Source organism: Anabrus simplex, chromosome 1, assembly GCF_040414725.1.
Source record: "Anabrus simplex isolate iqAnaSimp1 chromosome 1, ASM4041472v1, whole genome shotgun sequence".
Classification (NCBI taxonomy): domain Eukaryota; kingdom Metazoa; phylum Arthropoda; class Insecta; order Orthoptera; family Tettigoniidae; genus Anabrus; species Anabrus simplex.
The window spans coordinates 853607241-853614756 of NC_090265.1; positions in this window are offsets into that span (position 1 = coordinate 853607241).

The window sequence follows — 7516 nt, forward strand, 5'->3', positions numbered from 1 at the left end:
ATATGCCAGCCTTTAGATGTGGCTTTCTTTCGGCCCATGAAAGAATCATGGCGTAAGACAATGACAGTATGGAAGCTTAGGAAAAGAGGTCAGACCGGGCTTCCTAAGCTGCAGTTTCCACAGCTTGTAAGGGAAACTCTTGAGAAAATGGATAGTTTCCATCAAAAGAGTGATGAAGTATGCCAGTCAGCACTAAAGAAGAACCTACAGGCTGGTTTTAGGGCAATAGGTGTGTACCCATTGGATGTTGGGAAGGTAATAAGCAAACTCCCTTACAGTTCTGACCCTAACATGGAAGAGAATATCAATAATTCATTGGCAGAGTTTTTGAAAGAATAGCAGTATAAGGAAAATAATACCCCATGCAGAAACAGGCAAATGAAAGTGATTACTGGAAGGAGTATCACCTACTGCAATCAGATGAGTCTGAGGATGAAGAAGAAATCCCATTCAGTCGGGCTAGTAGTTTATATGACGATAATGAAGATGATGAAGAAAATCTAATTTGATCAATCTCAACCCATCGATCAATTTCACCCCATTAAATTCAACCAACCATTACTAGAAAACTACTTGGTAGAATTGGCTGGGGGTGAAATTGGTTATATATGAGAGCCTCTTCTCTACATCAATGCTATTCATGGAAGCTGATCAAACTGACACCACAGTATGGGTGAAATTGATCACTGACATTTATTTTTTACAGTCATAAAAGTATCAAGAAAAATTATGCACCACATATGATGTTCTACTATCTGAGCCTAGGAACAGTATTTTAATGACTTTATTATCTCCATTGATATAGAAGTTACGGTTAATAACAGATTGAGAATGATCAATTTCACCGCACTCCACAGTAATGATTGATGTTTTATTATGTTAATACTTCTTATATTTTACAGCTTTCAGTGCTTGAAGTAGGGTGGGATGCCTAGAAACTGCTGTATTATTTTAAACAGTCAAATTACTGTCTCAAGATACTTTTTTGGGGACTCACCAATTTGAGGGCATGGGATGGTAACCAAGCAAGCCCACCTAATCTTGCATCGACTACAGTTCTATGTGCAAGGTTCCTATCATCTTTCCAATCTGACCTCTTGTGACTGCAAAGATATTGGATTTGACAGGCCCAAGGAGTCTTCCATTGCCTGTCTTTCAGGATCTTTCCTCTTTATAATTGTTGATGGCCTTATTCTTTTAAGGGTCAGGCATGTGATTAGTGTTTAGGGAGAAGTAATGTTAATTTTTCTCCTTAATAAATGTTAGTTAAGAAAAACATTTTAATTTTTAAAAGTTAACATTAACCTAGGTTATGGAAAATTAACTTATACTTTTCAAAATTATTCTCAGAAATGTACGACATTTTTAAAAAGAACCTGTATTAAACAGCAGATATACTTTTTGCTGTTAAAACTGAATGTAAACACTGTGAAATACTTTTCAGCCATGGATATTTTGTAAATAATTGCCATAAAACATTTTTCAGTGTCTGTGCTAAAAACTGAAAAAGAAAACAGAAGAGAGTTTTCAGTGAAAAACAACACATATTACAGTTAAAAAATCATTGAAAAATGAGACATATTTTGTCATAATTCTTCATAAATCGCTTTAAAATTTTTGTTGCCGAACGACATACATTGAAGCAAGGAAAAATGCACAGAAGCACTATGATTGACGAGAAGATGCAGGGTAAGGGGTGCGAGGGATAAGCATGGCTGCTGCGCATGCGCCAGTCTCAAGGCCAGACAATAAATATCTATTCCATTCACAGTGATTCTTGCGAATTGAGGTGCTGTTGTGAAATTTCAAAGTGTTAGTGCACATGTGCTTAGTTACACATTTACAGTACTGTAAGTACTGCACAATGAACAGTTTAATAATGAACATGCATCTGTTTCGCACTGTCTGTCACGACTAATGTTCGTAGTTTAGTGTAGTATGTTACTCGTGCCGTACCTACAAGCTGCCATGACTTCTCGTCAGACGCAGATAGTACATCAGTCTTCACACTATTGGTTCCTTCGTCACTTTTTCCCCTATGTACTGTGACAGGAATTCGTCTGGGAATTTGATAAGGAAAAGTGAATTTATATGCCATGTTGTAGCTTCTTAAGTAACTAGGTGCACAAAACATTTATATTCTGTGGTTTAAGTTACTGAATACTGTTAGGTCTCCTGAATATACTTGGGATTTACATTTTTTGTAAAAATTAAAAACCCACAATACCTCAAATTCTTAAGACATTAATATTCGTCATCGCTAGCACTGAAAGGAAAAAAATCTTATTCCACTTTGAAATTGTATTCTCTATGCCAAACATTAGAATCTATTCTGAATGTCAGGTTGTTTGGATATTTAGTCTAATGCACAAACATAGTCTCTAGACATCAAGAAAAGTTAATACAGGGTAGTAGAAATACACACAGAAGACAGTAATAACAAGTGTAACCACCGTGAGTGGTTACAAGCAGCTAATCTGGCAGGTATTGTGTTGAACATATGTGTGGGGTGTGTATTGCATGTTTGCTGTACATTGTGTCATAGACATAGGTGATCGATGGTCATTGCCAGGGTCAGGTTGGAGGTCGGGCATGGGGATTCACGATATCCTGCAGGAAGATCGCTTCCTGTTGTGGTTGTAGGATAAAATTAATGACATCACAGTTGTACAAAGCAGTCGCAGTGTTTTCCCCAGAAATTTCAGTCAGCTGGGTGGCAGAAATGAGTAGCCGGGTGGGGAATACTACGTAAAAATGAATGTGAAAAAAAACAAAACAATTGTCACACAGGTAAACTTTAACTGCAAAATTGAACTATTTTAATGTTATCACGAACAAAACATAACAGAGTATTCTGAACTTTGTGTCCTACTGCTCGCTCATAATCATGTAACACGAGGGTTCAGTGAACAGTGTATAGTGCCATACGGGTTTGTGACATGCGGATTCGATTGGTTGCAGATGATTCCATGCTAATCCAGACACTGCTCGCGCACGACATTTCGATGTAACAGGTGCAATTATGCTGACAATAATTAAGATTTATCATTTAAATAAACAGTGTTACAGTATTTACATTTTAATTTGGAGCACCCACTGAATTTAATATGTATTAATATTATGTAAATAGCACATATCTAGGTTAGTTAGCCTAGAACACTGAATCACTATTGCCCCTGAATGGATACAGTATTTAAGGTTACAGTATTTACATTTTAATTTGGAGCACCCACTGAATTTAATATGTATTAATATTATGTAAATAGCACATATCTAGGTTAGTTAGCCTAGAACACTGAATCACTATTGCCCCTGAATGGATACCAGAGACATTTAAAATATTAAGCTTATACTTTAATTTCGGGTGCAGGTTCTGAGTATCAGGTGTGACCACGATAGATTTTCCTACTCATCCACACTGGTATAGATGTGAACAGGGCTGTCATGGAAACGTTAGAAACGATTATCATCACGGAATATTAACGCGCTTCATTTGCCTCTCCAGCGCATTCTTTTCTGATTTCACTGGAGGCTTTCTCAAATGATGAATTGGTCTGTCTGTTGTGCCCAGAGGCTGATTGGATTGTCATAAAGTGCCACCAAAAGTTGTGCTGTTATAGGGAAAACCTTAAAATTGATGGCAGCACCATAATGAGGCATACAGGGCATGATGAGGAGTAAGGTAGTTTTCCGTGGAACCAGAAAGTGCTGTTGCAGCATGACCAGCCCTATGAGGATTAGCACCTTTTGTAACGTCGAGATGCACTACTGCAGTCGTGCTCCAGTCGTCAGCACTGCACCGCTTCCATACTGTTAAGTGTTCTCCCCAGAAATTTTCACCAGTCGGGTAATGGGAATGAGCAGCCAGGCGGGAAATATTACGTAAAAAATTAATGTGATCTAATTTCAGTTTATTCCCGTCAGTGCATTAACAATAATATCAGACAGGTAGACGTTAACTGCAAAATTGAACTATTTTAGTTTTATTATCACGAACAAGACATAAGAGTATTTTGATCTTCTCGTGTTCTGCTGCTCGTTCATCACTACGTAACACCGGGACTTACCGCTCGTTGCTGTCGAGTAGCATGCAGAATCTAGTGCTCGCATGCGGTTCCATACTAATCTAGATACTACTTGCATATGATACGTGGTAGTCAAGCTGAACATTTGAACTTGGATGTAATTGATGCAATTATGCTGACAATAATGAAGATCTATCATTTAAAAAAAACAGTTTTACAGTATTTACATTTTAATTTGGAACATCGAGTGACTCAAATATGTATTAATGTTATGAAAATAACACACATCTTGATTATGTTAGCCAGGCAGTCTGTAAAAACAGCAGGGTGTACGCTTATTAAAAAGGTCCTGGGGAGAACACTGCTGTTGCATCCATAAATGAGACTGAGACTTTGGTGGAAGCTACATTTTGTTCAAAAATACTGCCTTCATCAAGAAATAATAACAGGCTCGGTGAGCAGATGAAGGGTTAAATGTGTGGCTGTAGAAAGACAGGAACCTTGAAAGAAAAGCATAACAGGAAAAACACAATGACAGTGTTATCAAGGGTGTAGATGGAGGTGTTCTAAACTCTCCCCCTCCAATGTAAATTTTAAAAGAAAATAAATGGAAACTGACAATAAACTAAATAAACTCAGGGACATAATTGTAGAACTAAAGGATCTGTTGAATCTATTTTCTAAGAAGCCTCGAAAGTTGTATTTTAGATTGTAATCTGAACATACCATTCGCTGTAAAACTGTTGTCCATGGTCGTATTGTTCTTATTTTGCATCTATATATATATATAAGAGTTTTGTCTGTACATTGCTCAGGATTTAAAAAGAATGGCATTTCTGTATCGGTCGTGTCCACAGAAACAAGGAAATGCACTTTTCACTTCTCTGGAATTTCTGTCTGTCTGTCTGTCTGTATGTATGTATGTATGTATGTATGTATGTATGTATGTGCACGCATCACGAGAAAACGGCTAAAGAGAATTTAATGTAAATCGGTATGTAAAGTTGGAGAATTAGCCACTACAATGTAGGCTGTAAATCATTTTATTCACGTTGAACAAAATGGTAGTTTAGGGGAAGGCCTAAAATTTAATTCTCAAATATTTATTTTATTGATGGTCCTATTGATAAATACTGCATAACCAATGTTATATAGAAATTAATTTCCGATCATTTATGTCTTATACATTTTTACCATACCAGCTATGATAACAGAGATATTCATGAATTTGTATTTTTGTTGCTAAGTCCATATCAACACCGAACCAGGGTAAACAGAATTTAATTAAAACTGGTGTACATAGTCGGGGAATAAGAAAATACAGTCTAAGCTATAAAAAGTTTTATTCATCCTGGATGAAATGGTAGTTTAAGGGAAGGTGCCAAAAATTTAATTTTTAAATACCAATGTTATTGGTCTTATCGAAAAGTACTACATAACAGAATTTATAGAGAATACAATTTCCGATCATTTATGTTTTATACAGTTTTAGCGTACCGACTGTGTTAAGAGTGGTATTTGAGAGTCAGAAGAAAACTAAATGTGAAGGCCTACAATATTGAAAACTCAAAATTGATCAACAATAACATTACGTTGACCATTGTTTGTTGTGATGTTCTTTATCTCTTATGCTGCCACTCATCTCAGGTAGAAGGGATTTCTGCTGCATACAGAGTATAACAGCCTGCCTGAATACTGGCAGGAAATAGCAGATTAGTTAGATAACTTTCTTCTCTAGCATGCCATTCCTCTGGTTCGTACATTTTCTAATACTGCTGGTTCATCGTAGCATTCCAGCTATTCGATTCCTACTCTAATGCACTGATTGGATTGATCAGTGTGTAGTTAATAGAATAATGGCAGAGGCTCACTTATGACCTGGTCTAGAATTACAATTTCGGCCTATGCCAAATTATAGCACCACAATTCACTAAATAACTCAAAATTAAACCCTGAAATGAGCCGTTTCTTGACAAAAGCTTCTTCCTCTTCATTTTTATTAAATTTACATTCATTTTAATCCAAATTAGCAGCCAAGAGGGGGTTTCTCCTCTGGCTTGGAGGAAAAATTTGCTTCCAAGTCAGATACATTTCCCCCCGCCAGTGTAGTGAATTGAGATTTTTCAGCTCGTCGGGTAATTGTAGGAAACAGAGAGTAAACGGGCATAGTTTTTGTTGTGGGACTCTCCACTCTTTGCCCCTCCCCACCCCCCTCTCCTCCCCCAAAAATAAAAGTGTGTTCATAGCTCACGGCTGTCTGCGGCCTGGTCATTCCAGATCTGGAACTTTGGACTGTTAGATTGGCAACGTACTACTGTTTGTTAAAAGTGACAAAATGTGTGTTTTTTTCATTTGATAAGAGTACTGTATTTCATATGATAGCATTGCTTTTAATCGCGACAATCCTACTGGCGTCATTGTAATACCCTATGTTGATTTCATTTGGGAAAACCACTAAGGCAGTCTTTCTGAGGATGTAAAAAGGAAGGTGGAGAATAAGTCTGCCATTACAACAAAAACTTCCCACCTTGATTGTGACTGATGGTAGGCAAGATGGCCTACCATTACAATGAAAATTCCGTAACCCAGTCTTCACATAAAAAGAAGACTATGTGACTTTCCAGTCGTGTTTCTAGGGTAACGTTAAGAGCTATGCAATTTATTACAATCTTACAACATGTACACTATCTAACCTAGAATTCTGTATGCTCTGTAGCGAAGCACGGGTACATCAGCTAGTTTTAATATAAGATTTTGTATTGCAATACAATATCAACATTATTCACTTGCATCAGTGTCCTTATAATGACAAGAGGGGGTTTCTCCTCTGGCTTGGAGGAAAAATTTGCCAGATGTCAATTGGGAAGGAAATGCGAACGACAGGAAGCATGACCAAAAAATGGCAAATAAGTTAATATGGGAAGGACAACTGATTCAGAAAGTGATGGAACCAACCAGAGGGAAAAATATCCTGGATGTGGTGCTGATAAAACCAGATGAGCTCTATAGGGAAACTGAAGTAATAGATGGTATTAGTGATCATGAAGCTGTTTTTGTGGTAGTTAAAAATAACTGCGATAGAAAGGAAGGTCTTAAAAGTAGGACTGTTAGGCAGTACCATATGGCTGATAAAGCAGGCATGAGGCAGCTTCTAAAAAGTAACTATGATCGTTGGAAAATGGTAAATAAAAATGTAAACAGACTCTGGGACGGGTTTAAAGAAATTGTTGAGGAATGCGAAAGCAGGTTTGTACCTTTAAGGGTGGTAAGGAATGGTAAAGACCCACCTTATTATAATAGAGAAATAAAGAGACTAAGGAGGAGGTGCAGACTGGAAAGAAATAGAGTTAGAAATGGCTGTGGAAGTAAGGAGAAATTGAAGGAACTTACTAGAAAATTGAATCTAGCAAAGAAGGCAGCTAAGGATAACATGATGGCAAGCATAATTGGCAGTCATACGAATTTTAGTGAAAATGGAAGGGTATGTATAG